Source organism: Pelodiscus sinensis, chromosome 26 (assembly GCF_052426305.1).
Source record: "Pelodiscus sinensis isolate ZL-2025 chromosome 26, ASM5242630v1, whole genome shotgun sequence".
Classification (NCBI taxonomy): Eukaryota; Metazoa; Chordata; order Testudines; family Trionychidae; genus Pelodiscus; species Pelodiscus sinensis.
Genome location: NC_143077.1, coordinates 3,868,731 through 3,891,113, shown reverse-complemented (window position 1 = coordinate 3,891,113; position 22,383 = coordinate 3,868,731). Strand labels below are relative to the sequence as shown.

General features: G+C 60.9%; 1 protein-coding gene across 12 annotated transcripts in view; it reads left to right on the top strand.

Moving 5' to 3' along the window:
* Nucleotides 1-22,383, top strand: part of MACF1 (microtubule actin crosslinking factor 1) — a 299,184-nt gene that overhangs the window by 52,110 nt on the left and 224,691 nt on the right. The gene's annotated exons all lie outside the window — the stretch shown is intronic.

Below are 22,383 nucleotides of genomic sequence, written 5' to 3'. Positions count from 1 at the left end.
GAATCGGGACAAAGGGCTGGATCTGCCGGTCCTGCTCTGCTGAACAAGCCGCACTGGTGCTCTGACGGAACAGGCAGGGAAATGTTGGCAACTGGATTATTTCATTTGTTTTTTAATGGGGATTAAGTTCCGCTGTGGGAGAGTGGGTCTCCAGGGACCAGAGGGTTCAGCTCTTTTTATGATTATTTTTTTAATCTCAAATTCCTCGCTGCCATAACACTTGCAGGCCTGGCCAGGCAAGGAGTTGACTTCAGCAGCTGAAGATTAAATGCAGTTGAAAATATGCCGAGGGGTCATGAGTGAAACCCAAGCGGAGCGGCACATGCTCAGACAAAGGGGCATGTTTCTACTCCCGGAGCACAAGTGCAGGAAGAACAGGACTCTCCGGTTCAGTCTGAGATGATGCAAGAGTCTGACCCTTTAACTGGCATCCCTTAGCTGATGCCTGGCATTCAGACAGCCAGGGCACTGCTATATTCCCAGGGCTGGCTTGGGGACGCAGCAGCTGTTGCAGGCCGAAGTAGGACTAGGGATGTAAGCGAGTAGGGATGCGACTAGTCGCTTCCCCCCTTGCTGCCTGTATCAGAGAGAGGCAGCAAGTGAGGGGAGCAGGAGCCGGTGTTGGGGGGAGCTGGCTTAAAAGCAGGTTTTCCCCCCAACACCATATCCACGGGAGGCAGGGGAGGTTGCGGCACAGCGGGAAAACGGCACAAGCGGGGACCGAAGCCGTCTCTGCTCCCGCTGGTTCTGCTGCGATTCTGCTGTCGAAAGGCGGAGGCGCCCTTCTCGACTAATCGAATAGTCGATGGAAATCCCATTGACTATTCGATTATTTAACTTACGATTAGTTAATTAACCTGGCATGTGACGAAGTGGGTCTTTGCCCACGAAAGCTTATGCTCCAATACAAGAGCAACAAGAATGATTAAAGGTTTAGAGAACATGACCTATGAAGCCAGGCTTCATGAACTGGGCTTGTTTAGTTTGGAAAAAAGAAGATTAAGGGGGGACATGATAGCGGTTTTCAAATATCTAAAAGGGTGTCACAACGAGGAAGGAGAAAATTTGTTCCTCTTGGTTACTGAGGACAGGACAAGGAGTAATGGGCTTAAAGTGCAGCAGGGGAGGTTTAGATTGGACATTAGGAAAAAATTCCTAACTGTCAGGGTGGTCAAATATTGGAATAAATTGCCAAGGGAGGTGGTGGAATCTCCCTCTCTGGAGATATTTAAGATAGACATCTGTCAGGGATGGTGTAGACGGAGCTTGGTCCTGCCTTGAGGGCGGGGGGCTGGACTCGATGACCTCTCGAGGTCCCTTCCAGTCCTATTATTCTATGATCTGTTAGTCTATAAGGTGCTACAGGACTCCTTGTCGCTTTTGCAGATCCAGACTGACATGGCGACCCCTCTGATACTTAACCTACATTTAAGATCCCTACCTAGGACGCGACGGGAAGGTCTCCATTGCACGCTAGGCTTGGACTTGTGGGACCTGGCCAGTGGACTTTGTGGTTCCACGCCTGTGACTGAGCGTGCCCGCCGCATTGCAAACCTGGGTCGATGATGCAGGCTGGGCTGGGGCGTACGCACGGCGCTGAGCAGACCTGCTGACTCGGAGTCTGCAGCTTGACGTGTGTCTCCTGATCTTTAGAGTGAGCGTAATTATCTCGCTCTCGTATGAATGTCCAGTTACACCTTTAGCGTTCACAGGCCCTTTGTCCCAGGATCAGGCCTGGTGCTTAAATTAGGAGCCCTGATGTGCACAGTGGCAACACGCACACCATAGCAGCTTTTGTGTAGTTACAAATATGGCTCACTAGACGATTTACCCGGCGCTGCTCAGATCCTTAGCTCAGTTACTTTACACTGGGGTGGCTTGGGGGAGGGAGGAGTTTGTTCTGCAGGCTGCCCTGGGGGGAGAGGACTCTCCCAGACTTCTCTCATTGCAGCAGCTTGGGGCCAGGTGAGAAGGCCTCTCCGTGGTCACTGCAGCCCCAAAGGGCAGCACCAGAAGAGGGGGGCATGTTCCCCATCCTAGTCATGTCCAGGTTTGTCTGCCCCCTGCGCTCCACAGCCAGAGGGAGGAAGGCAGCAAACTGGGCACTTTCCCCTCGCTCCCTGAGAAAGGGGAACACCCAGCAATGTTCCTGTAGGAATGGGGGGGGGGAGCTGCAGCCTCCCCCTTCCTAAAGGGCACCTGGAGAATGGGAGCTCAGGGCTGGGTCAGTCCTGGATTGGGGACGGATCCCCCCCGGCCAGCTCCTTTCCCCTGCCTGGTGGCTCTGTGTCTCTTCTGCATGGCTTGATGAGACGCCTCAGTCCCATTCCAGGCACAGCCCGTTGTGCGGGCGCAACCCAGCCCTGGCCTCGCCGGACGTGAGGAGACGAGGAAGCGGCGTGTCGAATTGGGTGGGCCTGGCTCTTCCTGTTCAGGAGAAGTTGAACCAATGGACGGGCAGCCAGACCCGCTCGCTCGCAGACAGACAGACCCTCAAATATGTAGTAGGTGAATACATTCAGCACAGCCAGGAACACCCCACCCCGGCTTCACACCATAGATGGGGAATGTCCGTCTGTATTTCCTTACACTCAGGAAATACAGGTGTTCGCCATCATCTTCCTCACCTCCCCCCACATCCTCCCCAGAGGCTGTGGCTCCGGCCCCTCCCAAGGACGACATCCCTCCCCCCCATGCCCCTTTTATCCTGCCTTACGCTGGCGTCGTTGTGTCTGTTACCTCTTCAGTAGGGATGTCTCCTTTTCTCCGTATTTGTATTTCTTTCCCTTACCAACGGCCAAGTGTCTCTTCCCTCTAGGTCAGTGTATCCTTGATCTCAACTTACTATCGTATGTGTCAGTTCGTTACCATGGGCCTTTTGTGGGTCTGTATCACATGGCTTGCTTCTGTCCTACCCGGTAATTCAGTCTTGTCTTAACCAGTTATTTCGGGTTTTCCACGTACGGAGGGACCTGCTGAGTGGGAGGGTATTTTTGGCAGTCCCTGCCATCGACGGTTGACTTATCCAGGCGAAAGGTCCCAAATAGCTGCACGTTGGCTTTGCTAGGTGGGGGGAGGGTCTCAGGCGTGTGCGTGCCAGCTTGGCCTTAGTGCTGCGTGCGGGATGTGGCCTGTGCGTCCCTTGCGGCACAGCCAAACTACAAGGGTTGCCAGGTGTCCGGTTTTGAACCAGACAGTCCGGTATTGGAGCTTTCTGTCGGGTATTTTCTAATTCAGTTTTTATTATTCTCAGGAGTATCAGTACGTAGTTGGGTACTGCCTGGCTGGCAGACATGCTCACAATGTGCGAACGTGTCGACCAGCCAGGCAGTAGCACCTACACAGTAGAGAGGAGGGGGGCGGGGCCGGGGCGGGATGGAATTGCCGGGGCCAGACTTGCCCATGCGCCCCGCCGGGACCGTGCGCGGGACGGGCAGCATCCTGGGATCTGTGTGTGCCCGGGCTGGGCCAGCCCCACTCCCCTCCCAGCTAGCCCTGCTTCCCACCAGCTCGTCCCCCCTCCCTTCTCCCTCGGCCAGCCCCACTCCCTCCGACCCCCCCGAGCCGGTCCTCCCCCCCGATCTGAGATCAAGTGTATCCGGTATTTTTTTAAACCATCTGGTAACCCTACAAATTACTTGAATCTAAACCTACTAGCAGACTTACCTGGCGTTGCCCAGGGCCTTGGGGGTGCAGGAGGGTTGGGGTGCAGGAGGCTGGGGGCCAGGAGCTTGTTCTCTTCCCCCTCCCCTCCAGCCCTTCCATCCTGCCCGGGGCCTGTTCTCCCCTCTCCCCCCGCCGCAGCGCTGTAGCCAAAGTCTGGGGGGATGGGGAGAGTTTGAAGCAGGGGCCCCCCCACTTACCTTTTCTGCTGACTGGAAGTTTTTCTAATGTTCCACCTAAGTCTCCCTTACTGCAATTTAAGCCCTGATGGATGTTCCCCGTTCTTTAGTAGAGGGAAATGAGAGCTCTCACGGGAGTGGCCGTGTCTCTTTCGACCTCGGCACTCAGCACATCTTGCGTCACGAGCAGGTTTGATGGATGTTGTGACTTCTCCCACCCGTTGCTCTCCCTTCGCTTGCGGCTCAACCCCCCTGCGCGGCCCCGGCTGTCTGATTCACAGCTGGAGCTGGTGAACGGGCAGTGATGCAGTTAACAATGTTAAACCTGTGATGGAAAACCTGCTCTCTGCTATCGTCGGTTGGTCTCTTAAAACCCCATGAAAGCAGGCATAAGTACACCAGTGTTCCCGGTAAGCTGGGCGCTCCGCAGAGATTCCAGTGCCACCCAGCTGTAGGCGCTCTGCTAATCAGCCATGTGTTGTGTTGCTTTGGGTGGTGTACATCTGCGCACACTGTGGTGCACATAAAATTATTCCGCACATGACCGGAAAAGATGAGAGGGAACATTGACACGCACACACAGTCTCTCTTTGCTTGTTACATTGCTACCAGTGTTCCCAGACAAACTGCAAGTGCTACCTTCTTGCCTTAAAGGCGGGCCAAAGGGGAAGGTTCGGCCCATTTTCCAGACAGGGTCGTCTCCACAAACCGGTGTAGCAGGGCAGCATGCTGTGGCAAAGAGGCCACAGTGATTTCTGACTCGCCGGCGGGCCCCGTGTGCGCTGCCTGTGCGGAGCGCAGTGCAAATATACAAAGGAGCAAACGCCACCCAAAACAAAGTGCGGCCGGTTCCCACAAGCCTAACATTTTCATATTTCTTTGGCTGCCAAGAGGCCTTGGGTCGGCGTTAGAATAACAAGCCTGTTTGTGCAGACACCAAGCCTTTTGTTTGCCAGCAGAAAAGGGGTTTTGATTCAAGCAGGCTCGCTCTTCCGCCTGGCTTTCCTGGGGCCTAAGCTGCTGTGGGAAGGTTGCTGTGGAGAGCCTGGCTCCGGGCAACCCCTGGATGGAGACCCACTGCCCCCACGGCATGGGGAGAGGCCAGGGAAGCGGCCTGACAGTACTTGCCAGCTGGTTGGGGTGCGGGGAGCGTAGAGGAGGAATACGGTGGGAATATCGGTCTTTGAGTTTCCTCCGGCCTGCCTGTTTCTGGCAGCCGGAGTGCGGAGGACCAGGGCCTGGATGGGGCATCTAAATCCTCAAGATTTGGGGCCTATTCTCCCCTAAGACAAGGGGACTCGGGTGCTCATGGACCCTCTAGTGTCCAAGCCCTTGGCCGACCAGAAGGGGGTTCAAGGAGGCCCCGTTTTCTCCGTGGTTTGCCCTGACTGTGCTGCTGTGGACGTGGACAGGCGTTGGACCGCTCCGGTTCCCCATCTTCGCTGAGTCCCGTTCGCAGGGCTGTCGGCTGTGCTGGGTGGGGGCCCATCTGGGCTCTGCTCTCCTGAGGCGTGGGCTGATGCTCCGTGCTAGGGTGGCCAGATGGTCTCAACCGAAATACCGGACACCCTTGAGGTGACATCGCAATCGACATTGCACCTGAGTTAGAAAACACCCGACAGTTCTATTAGCTCTACGTGTGTCCCGCACAGAAAGCTCAAATACTGGACTGTTGGGTTCAGAACCGGACACCTGGTCACCCTTCTTCGCTCCAGCTTGGGGATGGTGCTGGCGGGGGCGCGGTGGGCAGGCCTGCTGTCTGGAGGGGTAGGGACAGTTGCCCTGGGATCCAGACAGGGGCTGGAACTCCCAGCTGCCACTGTGGCCCCGCCCCCTCTGCCTTCGGCCCCGCCCTTTCCGGGGCACAGAGCTACTCCTCCCCGCCCTGCCCCCAGGCCCGGGGGGGCTGGCGGCCCTGAGGGCAGTGGGGATTCGTGGGGTCTGGGCATGGTGTGCTGAAGCCCAGGTGCTGTTTCTCTGCTAAGCCCTGTTCTCCTTCTGAGGGGGTGGGTTGACGTGATGGGAGGCACCCCTGGAAAAGTCCCATTCTCCCATCCTCCGGAGAGAGGCCGAGCCAGCAACGAGCCCCAGGGGGCACCCGGCCCGGTGCCCGCGGCTGTTCTCAGCATCGCCTCCTGCGGGTGCGTTTCTGGCCCGCCAGGGCAGATGCGCTCACAGACCTCCCCAGTGAAAGCGTGATTATCATCCCCTCCCTGAAGGGAGGCGGGGGGAGCCGCGCCCACGCTTTGGAAATAGCCCAAGTGGCTGGTCTCAGACCTTCTGCCTTCCAAGGACCACCCTGCCCCCCCTTCCCCCTCAAAGCTGGCAGCGTCGAAGACTCTGGCGAATGCTGCGCTTGGTTTCTGGAGAGCCGCACAAAGGCTCGGCCTTCGCGGCCTCTTTCTCGCAACGTAATGAATTCCCTGCCCGTCTCCGCGCGCTGGCCCCGGCCTGCCCTCCCTCTGCCGCCTGCATTTTTCTGTGCGCCTCTCTGCATCCCCAGCGCCTTCGCCCTTCTCTTCCCCGGAGCCTGCGTCTCGCCATTTGCCTCCTCAGTGCGCTCGCGGCTCGGCCTCCTCTCTGCGCCGCGCCTCCCCCTTCCTCCACCGGGGCCAGAGCCCCCTCACTTCTCAGCCCCGTCTCTGTGTGCACAGAGCCCCCCCCCGGCCTTTGCTGGGCTGTGAGCCAACTGCCCGGCCCGGTCTCTGTGACGCCAGGGAGCAAAGAGAGACGGGGTGAACAGCCGGGAGCGCCTTGGCGCGGAGTGATGGGCAGCCGCACCGCGTGACTTCCTGCCAGCCCCAGCCTTGTCCGCTGTAGGGCACAAGAGGCAGGCAGGGAGGCCGACCGCCTGCCTCGGCAAAAGTCGACCGGGACTGTAGCCGTGGTTTTCAAAGTGCGGGTGGGGACCCAGTCCTGGGTCGCAGCATGTCAGGCTCCCAGGGACCCTGGTGGCAGCTGAGGCTGGGTCACAGCCGAGCATTGAAACCCCTGGGCCAATCCCTCTTCTGACACCGGGCGGCGCCCCAGAAGTGGCCAGCAGCAGGCCCGGCTCCTAGGCAGCAAGGCGATGGGGGACTCCACAGCCCCCCAACCCAGAGTCTGCTGCACCCCAAATCCCTCGTTCACGGCTCCATCTCTTAGCCTGCTTTACCAGCCCTGACCCCCTCCTACACTGTAAATCCCTCAGCCCCACCCCATAGCTCTCCCCCCTGCACCCCAACCCTCTGCCCCAACCCCAAACCCTCTCTTGCACCCCAGAGTCCTTATCCCCAGCTCTGCTGGGCCTCCAGCATCAACCGTTTTCTTCAGTTGGGTCACCAGAAAAAAAAAAAAAAAGGTTTGAAAACCACTCGTCTATCTGGTCATCTGGGGCGGGGCAGAGCTCGCGGATTCACCACATTTAAGTCCAGAAAGGGGCCATTAGCGCATCTTGCCTGCGCTCCAGTATAGCGCAGACTCTTCCATTTCCAGCTGTGGGCGAGGGCGGAGGCCCGTGGGCGGTGGGTATCACAGGCAAGGGGAGGTCTTGCCTTCCCAAACGCCAGCCTGGCCCTGCCCACACTCTGCCACCAGAACGCCTGCTGCAGGGTGCCCACCCACGCTGTGCTGGAGAAGGGGGCGCGGTGTGCTGCTCCGCCTCCCCGTGATGTGGCGGAGGTGGGGTGGGGAGGCGGCTTGGCTCCTGTGAGGGGTGGGGCCTCGACAGAAGGGGTGGGGTGGGGTTGGGGGGGGGCTGGAGGCTTGCCTCCCCCTGCCTTCACCCACCGCCCGTGTTGAGGCCTGTGCATTTCAGAGGTGACCCAAAGTGAGATGAAAGTCTGGCCCCTCTCCTGGGCAGCCACGGGGACGGTTTGCAAGGCCCACGCGCTGAGGGAGCAGCCGCCCCAAGTCCTGGCCCGGCAGAGATGCAGGTCGCAGGCAGGCCTGCTGGAGGCGCCCTCCGTGCCGTGCGCGAGGCCCTGGGGGCAGCTGCAGTCACACGGGGAGAGGATGGGGGCAGGGACGGGCACGTGTGGAACTCCGTGGGCGGTTGCTGACGGTTCACGTCGTACAGAATGTTTTCCCCCGTGGTCCCCCCCCCAAGTGCCGAAGGGGAAGGGTGGGCAGGGAGCTGCCCGTGGAGGGGTCCTGTCTGGCCTGGCGCCCCTGCCGAGGCTGAGAGCTGAGGGAGCCCCTGGGAAGCCCAAGGAATCTAGGTCGCGGGAGAAGCAAGTTTCGCCGAGAGGAGGTTTGAGGATGCTGGCTCCTCTCCTCCATGCCCCAGTTTACAAGCGGCAGGGCGCTCAGGCTGGGGGTTTTCTCCGCGTGCCTGCCGAAGAGTTGCCTGTGTGTGGCCGCCGCGTTATTTTAACACTTCCGGTGGCTGCGGTGTCGCCGGCGAGGGCTGTGACTCAGGCCAGCGCAGGCGGCGTGGGCAGCGGCGTTGCTGCCGGCCAGGAGAGGCAGGCTGACACCGCGGGAACGGTGCGCTAGGCGCCTTCCGGGGGAAGAGAGGGCAGTATCGCGCCGCGGGCAGCTGCATCCCAGCGGGGAGGTGCCTGGGTAACCGGCTACCTGGCAGTTATCACCCTTACCGGGGGATCTGGCCAGGCAGCAGTTAACCAGTGCCCAGGGGCAGTCTGTGCAGGAGTTGGGAGCAGGCAGCCCCCACACAGGTGGGGGACCTGGCCAGGCAGCAGCAACCCCCGGCTGGGAGCCTGGGTTAATTGATTAAACCCAGCGTTAAACCGGTTAACTAACCAGGATTTTACCTCCCTGATCCCCAGTGGAGACAGCTCTGGGAGCGGATGGGCCGGGCAGCCATTTTCAGCCCTCTCTTCTCGGAGGCAGGACCCTTCTGCTTTGTAAGGTGGATTTCTTGCAGCCCTGAGGCCCCGCGGCCGGCCGTGCTGCTCTGCGCGGAGCTCTGCAGCGGGCACCACCGGGCACTTTCTGGCTGCGTGGCCGGTTCCCGGTGCTGCCGGGTTGCATGTTCTCTGGCTACAATGGGAAATACTCCTCCGGCCAGCCCTTCCCACTTTTCACACGCCCGGCTCCCTGTCCCCGTGAGTTCACAAGTGAAAGAACAGGCGTGCGACAGCCACAGTCTGGATTTCACACCCCCATGAAACCTCTCCACTGGAATTCCTCCCTTCTGTGCTCAGGGATTTCTCCTCCTTTTGGCCCCAGAGAAGCAGAGCCCTTGTCGGTCTTAATTCTCCAGCGGGAGGCCTCAGCTGCCCCACATATTCCCCCCTGCTTGTGGATAGTCCCCGGCTGTCTCCACGCTGCTCCCTACCCGTGCAACAGCCTCCTAGAGTCCGTGCCCCTGGCCTCTCCCGGTAGCTCCTGACCACGTCTGCCAGGGGCCAGTGCCACCGAGAGCTCGCCAAGGGCATCTGTGTGCGCCCCACACCCCGGCCCCAGCACGTGCCCGTCACCCTGGCGCCTCCACGCCGGCTGCCTGCCCCGGCCTTTCTTTTGCGTTCGTCAGGCCCCGGGAGCAAGACTCGGCGGCGCCGCCCCTCCCCAGACCGCCAGCGCGTCCTCCCCTGGCTGCTCTGCAGAGGGCGGGGAGAGCCGGGCGGCCGTCACAAGGGCACAGGCCGTAGGTGTGGGGGGGTCGTGAAGGGTCGCAGGCCCGGCGGCATTTTTGTTCTAAATCAAACCGAGCTGCGGACGCGCTTGAGTCCCTAGCTCAGGGGGCTTCCCGTGACCCAGCTGGGGAAAATCGTTGATGCCGCGACCCAGCAGGACGTGACTGGAGTGCGGGCTCTGGGGCGGGGCTGAGGATGGAGCTCTGGGGTACAGGAGGGGAGGTCTGGCGGGGGGGGGGGGGTCAGGGCTGGGATAGGAGGGGCTTCCCTCAATCACCTCCCGCTCAGTGGGGGGCTAAGGCAGCTTCCTGCCTCTCCTGGCACCGCAGACCCGGCTGCCCCCAGATTCCCGGCCCATGGGATACGGAGCTAGTGCTCAGGGCAGGGGCCGTGTGGGGAGCTCTGTGTGCCCCCCACCTAGGAGCCAGGCCTGTTGTCGGCCACTTCTGGGGTGCAGCACAGTCTGGGGTGCAGGACAGGCAGGGAGCTGCCTTCGTGACCCGCTCACCTGATCCCCTCCAGCAACGAGCCCCAGGGCCCAACGTTCCACCCCCCGCTGCCTGGTCCGAACCCGCCGTTTGCAGCCCCCTGCTCTCGCTCTCCAAAGCTGCCGCTCCAGATGATGAGGCCTCCCCTGGCTCACCGGATGATGAGGCCGGCTTTACCGGGGATTCCCGCGGGGCCAGGCAAAGGTCAGGCATGCCCACTTCCTGGGCCTGAGAGGGGAGAAGTGTGCTTGGGATGAAGTACTGAACAAGCCGCTAGCTGCCTAGGGGAGAAACCCCTCCAGCTCCTGCCACTGTCTCCTCCCCAGCCCCCGGGGGCTCCCCGATCTGCCCTGGCGGCCCAGCCTCCCCCTGCTGCCCTTGCGGCCAGGGAAGGGTTAATGGCGGAGTTGTGCTTTTGGAGAATGATTAAGCCGGGGCCTCGGCTTGGCTGTTTGCTTTGTGGAGTGAAAACCCTGGGGAATAATGTTTGTCTCCAGCTTTAACACAAACCGTCTTATCTCTCCAGCCTGGGCGCCTGCCTTCCCTTGCAGCAAGGTGGGCCCCGCCTCCCCGCTGCTGCATCTCTGGCCTTGCACCCCCCTTTGCTCAGGTTAGCCCTGGCCTGGCTTTCTGTCGCGGGGGTGGGGGCTGGGATGCCGATGGAAGAGTTTAGAGGGCATGGCTGGAACTACCGAAAGGTAGGGCTGGCAGGGACCTTGAGAAGTCACTGAGGCAGGACCAAGCAAACCTGGATCCTTGTGACTGGTGTTTGTCCAACCTGCTCCTGAAAACGGGGATTCCACCGTCTCCCTTAGACGCCTGTTCCCGAGCCGGTTCGGCTGTTTTTCCTAGAGTCTAATTTAATCCCCCAAAATGCAGGTTAAGCCCGTTATTGTTCTGTTCTTCATGGACATGGAGAACAACTAATCCCCACCCACCATCATCCTACCAGCCCCCTTTGAACCCTATTACCCGCTCCCCCTCGGCTTCTTTCCTCACCACTAAATTTGCCCCGTTTCTTTTTTTTCGCCTTTCCCCAGAGGTCAGGCTTGCTGAGCCTTTGATCACTTTTGTTGCCCTCCTCGGGCCGCTCTCCAATTCGTCCACATCCTTCCCAATACGTGGTGCTGGGAATCGGATGCCCTACTCCACGTGAGCCTCGCCAGGGCCAAGCACAGTGGGCCAGGGAACTTGCGCAGCTTGGCCCCTAACCTGGCGGGTGATACCCGCCTGCAGGATCGGAGCCTTTTTGGTAGCTGGGCCACGGTGCTGCCCCATGGTCACTTTGTGACCCGCTAGAATCCCCTGGTCCATTTTAGCAGCCCTGCTGCCTGGCCGGTTATTCCCCGGTGGGCAGGGGACTTTTCTGTGCTTTGAGAAGAACAACAAGAATGCTAAAAGGTCTAGAGAACGTGACCTATGAAGAACGGCTGAAAACTGGGCTTGTTTAGTTTGGAAAAGAGAAGAATGAGGGGGACATGAGAGCGGTTTGCAGGTATCTAAAAGGGTGTCACAAGGAGGAGGGAGAAAACTTGTTCTCCTTGGCCTCTGAGGGTAGAACAAGAAGCAAGGGGCTTAAACTGCAGCAAGGGAGGTTTAGGTTGGATGTTAGGAAAAAGTTCCTACCTGCCGGGGGGTCAAACATTGGAATAAATTGCCCAGGGAGGTTGTGGAATCTCCATCTCCGGAGATATTGAAGAGCAGGTTGGACAGACACCTGTCAGGGATGGTCTAGCCAGTACTGTGCAGGCTCCTTTTCAATCATTGCTCTGGGATGAGGCTGCCCCAAGGAGAGAGGAACACCCCAGGCCTCTCTCACCGCAGCAGCTTGGGGCCAGGGGAGAAGCGCCTCTCCATGGCCACTGCAGCTCCAGCGGGCACAGCTGGGGGAGGGGGGCATGTCCCCCAGCTGGGGCAGGTCCAGGTTTGTCTGCTCCTTGAGCTCCAGCCAGAGGGAGGAAGGCAGGCAGCAAACGGGGCACTTTCCCCTCGCTCCCTGACAAAGGGGAACAGCCCGTAATGTCCGTGTACAAATGGGGGGGGGGAGCAGCTGTAGCCCCCCCCGCCTGGTGAGAGGGTGGGTCAGTCCTGGACAGGGGTGGGGGGTGAGCACCCCCAGCCAGCCCCTTTCCCCTGCCTGGTGATTCTGTCTCTCCTCTGTCTGGCTTGATGAGAAGCCTCAGTCCCGTTCCAGGCACAGCCCGTTGTGCGGGCGCAACGCAGCCCTGGCCTCGCCCGACGTTCTGGGAAGAGGAAGCGGCGTGTCGAATTGGGTGGGCGGGAGATGGAGTTCTTGGACAGACAGACAGACTGTCTCAAACGATTCCCGCGGAGAGGCAGGTGACCGTAGCCGTGGCCTGCCAGGGACGAACACTGGTGAACTGCCGGCATTTTATTACCCACCTCTGGTCCAGAGCCTCAGATGGCATCGTGTGTGGGTCGCCGGCCCTCCCTTTACTTGCACCACCTGCCTTGGCTCTGCTTCTGTGTGTGGTGCACTAGCCCGACGGGAGCTAGCACATTCCTCTCCTTGAACGGGAAGTGTCTGCTCCAGGTTGGCGTGTTCAGCGTCTGGCTTCACCCCAGGCGGGGCTTTGCACCGCTGCAGTTAAACCAGTGCAACCTCCTGCTTGCCATGTGCCCGCAGACAGGCCGGCTTCCAGTGGGGAAGGGAAGCCTCCTAGAAATCTAACCCGTGTGCTGGTGCCCAGCGGCTGTGGGGGAGAGGAATTGAGGCTCAGCAGGCCAGGCCTGATTTCCAGGCACGTCCCTGCCAGAGTTCCTCCGAATGCAGGTTTTTGATGTCACCAGCCTGTCGGAGAGCTGGGGGGTTGGGTTCTGAATGTCCCAGGGCCGAGGCCACGGCTCAGTGACCCGGAGCGTGGGAGGGCAAAGTCCCTGGGAGTTGCTTTTCAGTATTTCCCGCCGTCCGAGGGCGCTTTGCTTTCTGTCTGCTTGGCCTTTGCGGCTGGGACTGCTGCCCCTCGGCTGGCCCGGGGCAGGGCTCCTCGCGGTTAAACATTCACTCCTCCGGCCTCGCAGCGGAGCGGAACGCTCCCTTGAGAAGTGGGGAAGATGTTGGCAAAACACGGCAGGTGCCTCTCGCACCCGTTTTCCCTCTGCTCCTGCCCCAGCGAAACCCCGTCCAACGCTGCCGCAAGCCGGGCCAGGGCAGCTGGGGTTCGGGCGGAGAGACGCGAAGGGGGGCAAGAAGCGGGCAGGTTTCCCAGCCACCTGGCCCGAGAGCCTGCGTTGGGTCACTGCACCGAGGCGCAGGACTCCTCTCCGTGCTGGGAAGAGGGGTTCCCGCGAACGGTCGCTCTGCTCCCTGGGCATCCGCGTTGGGGCTGTCGCGGGGACAGGGCCGGGGGCAGCACACAGGGATGTCGAATCCTGTTTACTCGGTTACCAGGTTAATCGCTGTGTCCACAGATAACTGATTAAAGGGGGGGGTGGCAGGGCCCAGCTCTGTGGGGTGCCCAGGCTCCCGATGCTGGTGGGCAGCTGCTCCTGCCCCCACTGGGTAACCGGAACCGGTAAGCATCACCCAGGCAGGTTAACTTTTCCCATCCCCGGCCAACGTGCTTATTAGGCGTTTATTCCGGCGCGGGCAAGGCTGCCTGGGGACTGCACCCGGGCCCCAAGCCAGGTCCCACCTTGCAGCTCGGTCGGTGCCCGCTGCTCCCGGTCTCGTAGCCGGGGCCCGAGGAGGAGGGCGACGGAATCCGTGCAGGAGCTGGTGATTCACCTGCAGCGAGCGGAAGGCGGGGGCGGAGCGCTGCCAGGCGCGCGGGCCCTCGGGGCAGCCCTTGCCAGGGTCTGCTCATCTCCCGGGCAGCGAGGCAGACGCAGGAAATGTCAGCGCTGTTCACTCCTCTTCCTTCCCTGTGCCTCCTGGCGCGGGCCCCACGGGTGGGGCTGGCTCGTGGCGCCCAGTCCTGTCGCTGCTTGCAGGAGGCTGGGGTGTGTGCGTGTCAGAGGGAGCTATGCCAGATGGGTTGCTGCTGACGGGGTGGGGGGGGGGTGGGGGGGGGGGAAGGTGGGTGCCTGCCTTTCCCAGGGCACTTCGCCTCTTGTTCAGGGAGGGGTCTCACTCGGGCTCCCCTGTGGGTCTCTGTTTCCAGGGTCAATTGCTGCGGTGGTGCCATCAGGGGGCCAATAGAATTGCTGGACGAGGTGGAGAGAGAAGCGGCTTTGCGCTACCGGAAGGGGCGGAGCTTCGGTAGAAGGGGCGGGACTGGGGCCTCCCCCTCCCCCCCCCCGCCAGCCCCTGAGCATTGCCAGGAGCACGCCACCCGGGGCTCCAGCGGCGATTTAAAGGTCCCAGGGCTCCGGGCCCCACCACTGGCAGCACGGGGCCCCGGGTGCAGTGCTTGCATTGACTCCAGGGAGCCACGGCAGTTGACTGAGATGTTTCGAAGGCCACGCCAGGCTCTGCTCGGCTGATGTAGGCCCAGGCTGCTCCCCCAGCGTCTCAGCCTGGGCTCTGGTCCCGGGCCCAAAGGCCAGCCCTGCTGAGTCTGGCACCTCCGTCCTCGCTGTCAGGTGGCCGGGCCTCCTTCCTCGCGCACGGTGCTCGCTGGAGACCCTGGAGGGCGAGGGGGAGCCGGGCTACGGGTCTGCCGGAGGGTGACGTCTACAGGAGCGGAGAGGTGCAGTCATGCGGGGAAGAGATCAGATTGCAGGGCTTTGCGTGCGTGCGTGTTAGGGTTGATTTCAAGTCCTAGCATGGGGCGTGTTGGGGAGCCCACTGCACTATAGTGGTGCACATCCGCCAGGCCTGGGGGCACAGAACAAAATGTATTCTGCACGTGGATGGGAAACAATGGAGGGGAAATTGTTGGTGAATTCTGGGATATGCGGAGGATTGTCCCCCCCCCCCCCCTCCCCGCCGCATCTGGGTAAGGCAGGTGCTTCTGTCCAGGGATGTCTGAATGCTGAAAAACAGCGGCCCCGGCTGCTTTGTTTCCTAGGGCTGGCTTGGCCCTCGCTTGTTTACAGCAGGAAGGCTCCTGGGAAGTAAAGGTGTAGCGCTGTGGGCATGAGCCGGACACTGCTGGTCTCGAGGTCCTTTCCCTCCTGTGTCCCTTTGTGGTTCCAGCCAGCTGCCAGTGGCTAGAGTAGGGGCTGAGGGGCTGGGCTGGAAATGGGGGCTAGTGGTTGGGGGGGGAGAGGCTGGGCTGGGGAGTGTGGAATAGGGGTTAGAGCAGGGGGGCTGGGTAGTGGGGGCTAGTGGTTAGAGCAGAGGAGAGTGGCTGGGCTGGGGAGTGGGGGCTAGTGATTAGGGCGGGGGAGTGGCTGGGCTGGGGAGTGGGGGTTAGTGGTTAGAGCACAGGGCAGTGGTTGGGTCAGGGAGGGGGGCTAGTGGTTAGAGCAGGGGGCAGCGGTTGGGTCAGGGAGGGGGGCTAGTGATTAGAGCAGGGGGCTGGGCTAGAGAGTGGGGGCTAGTGGTTAGAGCAGGGGGGTGACTGGGCTGGGGAGTGGGGGTTAGTGGTTAGAGCGACTCTCAAAATGGCAGCGACCCTCAAAGTGTCCCTCCGGATGAGAAATCTCTGCAGGGCAAGGAAAGAGCTGAGAAGCCTGCGGGTGTCTCCAGGTCTTGTCAGTCTGTCCAGGCAGCCACGGGTTACGTCTCCTGCCAGCACCGCTGCGGAGTCCAGGGAGCCAAGGCCGGGGGTGTGGAAAAGCTGCGGAGGAGAGATGAGTCAGGATGAGCTGGCCTCTGCCCTTGTGCGGGTGGCTCATCCTGCCGTCAGGGACACCGGCTGGCTTCCTGGAAGGGAAGGGAAAGGGGCTTGCAGGCAGAGGATGGGCCCAGGAGCGGGCGGTGCCGGGCGAACCAGGAGCTGGGGATGGGGTGGGAAAGGCAGGTTTTCGCAACACGCGGCTGCCCGGCTCAGCCGATGTCACTCGGCACAGGCGCCGGGCACCCCGGAGACTGGCTGGTGAGCTGAGGATTCCTTGGCCAGCTGGGGATGACTCAGCTGTGTGCGGTCTCCCTCCCCCCCCATCGCTCTGTGTGGTGAAACCTGTCTGCCACATGGACGCAGCAGCATCCCGGCCTCCCCCGGCCACGCTGTCGGAGACGGAGCCTTTCGGCCGCGTCCCGGCTGGCGGTGCCGATCCCCTTGTGTTCCCGGGGTGCGAGCTGGGGTGGGGAGCGTTGGGGTCACCGGAGTGACCCAGCGAGGGGGCTTCCCCTTGATCATCTGCGGTGGGGTTTTCTCGCCACCCCGTCCGTGTCCTAGGCGGCTCCGCGGCCAGCGAGGCACCTGCCTATTGTGCACCTGGGTCAGGGCCGGGAACCAGGCGGAATCTTTCTGCTTCTGTTCTCGCCCGGTTCCACCTCCCGGGCGGCAGCTGCTGGTGTCTTGACTTCCCCTGCCTCTCGGTTTGGGTGTCTCTGCGGTGCCACCTGGCTGCCGCGGGGGGGGAATGCAGCGAGCGTGAGAGCCCGGGGATCCCTGGCAAGCGGGCAGCGTGCTCGCGAGAGGGATGGAGAGCCGGGCTCCCGCTCTGCGCCAGGGTTCCCGGAATGCTTGGGCGGCCGCCCAGGAGAGATTCAGGTGCAACCCGGCTGATCAGCAGGGCGCCTGGGTTTCTGCTAGTGGGGCCCGTCCCCACACGGTCTGTCCACTGGGCCACTCCAGATCCCAGCCCACATCCCTACCTTGAGGGCATCCCCTATGCTGCCTACTAATGCAGGAGGCAGCTCCGTCTCTGGGCCCCCCAACCAGGCTGCGTTTCCAGCCCCGGCTGCCCAGCTCCCTGCTCCCAGGCTGGCTCTGTTGCTAGCCCTGGCACTGGACCCTCCGCTCCTCTCCCAGCTGGGGGTTCTCTGGTTCGGGGGCTCGCCATGGTCCTACCAGATCAGATGTTGCCGGACCAGACAGTCCTGGAGCAGAGAGGCTCAACCTGTATCTAAGACTCCAGCCGGGATGAGCAGAGGGGGAGTTGAGACTAGATGTGCAGAGACGAGATGTGGCATGCATATCCATGGGGAGCGGGGCGGCATCCGGGGGGCAAAGGGGATGTGGGGGTGGGGTAGGAGGGGCCGCGCTGGCTAAGGTTGCCTCTAACACTGGTAGGGTGGCCCACTCCGAGAAGGGACGCGCAGGGTCTGAACTAGGTGCGTGTTGACAGAACCCGGCTGCAGCTCCTGGCTGGGTTTGCAGTCAGAGTTTGCTCTGGGCTTGTTTTAGACAATGCTGGAAGCGCAGAACAGTCCTAAGTGTGGAGTAAACATTTCTCTCCCCCCGGAGTCCTTGTTTAATTCGAAGATGCACCCCCCCCCATTTCCTTTCTGGCAGCGCGTCTGCCAGCTCGGCTGAGACGCTGCTGTGAAGGCACCTAAAATTAGCCGTGTGTTTATGTCTGTGTGGAATGGTTTCCATGGCTGGGTGGTGTCAGAGGGGTCTTGTCTGGCGTGGCTCCTGTCATTGCCACCCTCGGCGTGATACTGCCGGGCTCGGTGCGTCTGGCTGGCGTCCCTGGACCTGACTCCCGGCGCGTGTGGGACAGGCCAGGACAGCCGAGGGGGAGAGAAAAGCTGCCGATGTTTCGGTGACCTCCCCGTATTCCCCGCCTCGTCCAGATGCGTCGCCCGCCGCCGCGGGAGTGACAGCCCATTATCTGTTTCCTGCGGCCGCCAGAAAATGCCGACACTCACTTCTGCTGCACGCCGTCGATATTTGTATTTCATTAAAAGGGCCGAAAAGGAGCAGGTGTGAAATTGAGTGGAATTAAGTGCACGCCCGTTCTTTCACTCAGCCCGACGCCCAGTGCCTAAGCCGGCGTCGTCCCCAGCTCCCAGCTCTGCCCGTCCGTCCTTTGCCTGTGCCGGCTGAGGGGGACTTGCTGCAGGCTCCAAGGGAAGGACACGCAGGGGGAGCAGATTAAATGTTCCCATGGCCTGACGGGTCTGCCCGGCTGGTCCTCCCTCCGAATCCCATTGGCTGCTCAACTGGCCAGTCGCTTTCAAATTGGGCCTGGCTGCTCCCATGGGGCTGTGGCAGGCTGGGGGGTGGGGGCGGCGAATCGCAGGGGGACAAGACGATATGGCTGGAGGATCCCGATTTGAATGGCTGCTGCCTGATTGCCCTCTGGGGCCGTGCCCGCTCAGTGCCATCTCTGCTGCGGGTGGCAGGGCCTGCTGGGGGTGGAACAGACACCGTATCTACTCACTGTTTTGTCTGCATCCCTAGGCGATAGAGCAGTTAATTATACACCCTGGCAGAGAGACCGAACTCTCCCTCCTCGCAGCCGGCAGCCGCCTCCCTCCTCTGCTCCCTGCATCCTTTGCCTTATTGCTGCTGCCATTGTCCTGTTCTCTCTGGTTCCCTCCTCCGTCTCTTCCTGTCTCGCTGCCTGCTCCTCCCCTCCCTTTCTGTCCCTGCCATCAAGGACTTCGGCAGCTCTGTCGTCGGGCCCCGTTTTAGGGCGCGTCTCCCAGTGCTGGGTGTTTCTTGGGGAGCCGTAGCCCCTAGAGATACGAGGGCCCCGGCTTCCTTTTGGTTTTTGAAAAGCAGGTTTCTGGCCCTCGTGGGGGCAGAGGGACGTGAGCAAACTTGGCTGGGACGCGAGACGATGACCCGAAAGAACCCGCCTGGGTTTGGGAGGCCTGGCTCGGGTTGGGGACAGCCTGGGGCTGGCGGTGCTGTTCGTAAAGCGCGCACACCCGGGCCCTCGCTCCCCCGCGGGAAGGCCTCCTAGAAGTCTGCGCAGCTGGCCCCGCATGTGACATGGAGGGAATTCCTGTTCATGCGGGGATCATTCTTCTCCCACGCGGCCGTGCCAGGGGCTCTGGTGCAATCCTCCGGACTTCCCGAGCTCTCCTGGCACCTCCTTGGTTCCCTGCAGTGTGGACGGCGGGTGCAGCCGCTCTCGGGGAGGGGCACTGGGTGGAACGGGCATGTGGGGCGTAGATGGAGTTGCACAAGCACAGAACCTGGGGGCTAGAGCTGCCTTTTCTTTCTCTCACTGCCCCACCTTTCCCTCTCCCGTTTCCGTCCGTCCTCCGAGGCCCTTCCGTTGGGTTTCTCCTCTCCCCCGGGACTCCGCTCTGCTGGGCACAGAGAGCACTGCTAGCCCTGGCCAGGCGATCCTGCCCTGTGACAGAACCTACCTGAAGCCAGACTTTTTGAGCCAGCTGTGTACAAATCAGACTGGGTGGAGGGTGAAGGCACAGGTGGGGAAGACAAACCCGAAGCCCCGCCCCGTCTGCCTGAAGCCCCGCCCCTTCTGCCCAAAGCCCCGCCCCCTCTGCAACCTCCCCGACCCAGATTACTGCCCCCAGTCCCAGCAGGTGGCCAGAGCGTCTTCCCAGATGGCCGGAGTTTTGGGGGCACCCATGCACTGCAGCCCCAGCCCTCCCCGGTGGCCAGGCAGTCGGGCAGTCACACTGCGGCCCCCAGTGGCCAGCGGAGAGCGTACCAGTTTTGGGAAGGCAGTACCTTCCCCTGCTACGCTACCCTCCGCCCACGATCGGCAGGTGGTGAGAGCAGAGAATTTCCATAGTTTGATCTGTTCCGTGTTGTGCTGGGTTGCTGGTGTGCACCTGCACCCATTTTGGGGGTCCAGTGAATTCACGTCTCAGTGCACGTCAGGGTGCAATCTAGGGATGTCGAGTCCCAATTAATCTGTTAACTGGCAGGAGGCTGCTCCCGGGCACCGGTTACCCCGTATCTTGGAAGCATCACCCGGAAAGGGTGTAGCCTGTTAACCAGTTACCCATTCACATCCCTAGTGCAAAGACTTGTGCTCCTGCTTTCTCTGCCCTCTGTGCAAGAGACGGACAGCATCGTGTGGACAGTGCCTTGGTGAGCGCTGAGTTTCCCACCCACATCCAGCAGGGGGCGATAACTGGAGAGGCAAAACCAGCTCCAGGGGTGTCGTTGGGTACCCCAGGAAAGGGAGACGCGGTACCTTGGAAGCAGGAAGTGGGTGCAGGGACACCGAGGAGGGAGTGGGTTTGGAGGGTGGTGGTCGGCTGGAATTAAAGGGACGACGTAGACGGAGGACGAGGAAGACTTCCAGACAGGTTGTCCTCTTACAACACCCAGCACTGGAGGGAAAAAAAGCCATTCACATGCCCTGTGGAATAGCCCGTCTGGGAGCCCTGGGCCTCCAGCTCGTTGACGTCAGACAGACCAGACCTCCAGGAAACTCCCTGTAGCGGGAAGAACCTGCCCCTGGCCCAGCGGTGGGTCCCCGTGTGAAGCAGGTAGCAGGAGGGGAGCCCCCACTTGGATTCAGGCCAGCGCCAAGCGTCGGATGCCTGCCGGGCTCTCTGCCTTTGTGCTGTGGCACCAGGCGCTGCAGAAACGGTTTTGCCGGCTTCAGCAGCACGGGGCGGGTTGAGGTTGAGGTGCTGCGGGGGCGGCGCTGGCTGAGGCTCTTTTGGTTTAACAGTTGCCTGGGGGATTGAATCAAGCCGGAGACCGATTCTGACCACACGGGATGCTCTGAAATCTGCGCTCGGTGAGCAGACGTTCCTGTCTCGGTGAGCTGTAGGGGAGAGCCGTCAGTCGGAGCCGGTGGTTTCGTGCACCGTTTCCTGCTTAGGAGGAACTGGCTTGACGTGCGAATGAGGGGTGTGTGTGTGGGGGGGGAGGATTTCCCCTCGCTACACAGACTCTACAGAGGGATAAACTGCTGTGGTTGTCATGGAGCTGCTGCCTTCAAGTTGCCTCTAAAACCAGAACTGGAGCCTGTTTGTTTATAAGTGGAAAAATCCCCATTGAAAGAAAAAACCCAACAACCAGATGTTTGAAGGGTCCTGGACCGTAGATTTGCACAGGGCGCCTTTCCTGGGGGGAGGCTGGAGCGTTTGGAGAGCTGAGTGTATTATCGTCAACCCTGGGGGGCAGCAAGTAGAGCGATCTCCCAGAATGGGGTCTCTCTAGGCCAGTGTGTCTCAACCAGCGGTGCGAGTCCCCTTAGGGGTACTCGAGAGAAGTCTGGGGGGGCACCGCATTGAAATTTGGAGAAAATGTGAATGTGTGTGTGAAGTTTTACAGCGCTTTATTATTTTTGTACTTTTTTACACCCAAAAATGTAATCGCCTCGCTAGGATTAAGTTGTTTAAACAAATGTGTTGCAATGGTAGAAAAATTTTTGTGTGTCTGAAAAATGTAGCTACGGGGGGTACTTATCATTTTTCTTTTTTTGAAGAAGAGGTACTTTATTAAAAAAAAAAAAAAGTTGAGAGGCCGGCAGTTCTCAAACGACCCAGGACTGGGTGGTGGAATGTCAGGCGCTGGCTCTTGTCGCTGCAGGGGGATCAGGTGACCAGTGGGGGCTAGGGATGTAATAGTCGATTAACCAATTAACCGATAAGCAAAAGCTTATAGGCTAATGCTGTGGACTATATGCATTCCCCCTCCCTCCCCATTTGCCAGTCATTTTTTTATCAGGCTGGGCAGCAACCCGGCTCCGTCCTGGCTTGCGCCAGGTCCAGGACCTACCCCTGCTGTGCCTCTGCATTTACAGGGTATTAGGAGCCAGGCAGGCAGCCCGGCTTAGTTCCGGCTCACTCAGACTCCGGGGACTATCGAATCGTTGAGTAACCAATAAGAATTCATGAGGTTAATCGACTATTCCATTAACCGATATTTAACATCCCTAGTGGGGGCACTAAGGCAGCTCCCTGCCTGTCCCGGCACCGCAGACTTGCTGCACCCCAGAAGTGGCCGGCAACAGGCCCAGCTCCTGGGGGTGTGGGGCAGAGCGCACTGCGCTCCGTGCACTGCCCCTTCCCTGACCACTAGCCCTGCACTCCCTGGGCTAGGAACCTGGTGCTGGCTGCTCCCAGGGGCAGCCTGGTCTGTGGTGCCAGGAGAGGTCAACCCCTGACCCCCCCCTCAAAGCCGGAGCCCCTTCCAACACCCCAAAGCCCTCACCCTCAGCCCCGCCCCGGAGCCCGCCCTCCCGTCACATCCTGTTGGGTCCTGAGAGAAAAGGTTTGAAGGCTGCGGCCCTCGTCTCTGCCCGTTGTTACAGATGAATCCCCTGAGAGAGTTTGGACACTGGGGCGCCAGGACTGGAACTGGGACCCCGACACGCTGCTGCTCCTCGCACCCAGGGAATGTGGGAGTCGCTGCTCCTGCCTGTGTGGGGTGGCTGAAGCCAAAAACGCTCCCCGATGGCAAAGCGAAGGCGCGACGAGCCCGCGAGGAACCACCGCCCCTTGCGCGTGGTAGGACATCTGCCTCGAGCGCTGTGCCGCCATGGGCGTCTTCGGCCTGCCTGTGTGGCCAGTTGGGCCTCAGAGAGACCCGGGTCAGCTGCTGAAACAGCTGGTGGGGAGCACTCGGCCCAAGACAGGAGCTAAAAGGAAACTGTGAGCGCGTTCCCAGAGGGCAGCTGCAGGCCGAGCTGTTCGAAATGGCTCCACAGTGGAACCGTTTGTCCAAACTCTCTTCTCTTTCAGCCGTTCGTGGTCCGGAGAGAACGGAGCCTAGATCCCGACCTAGC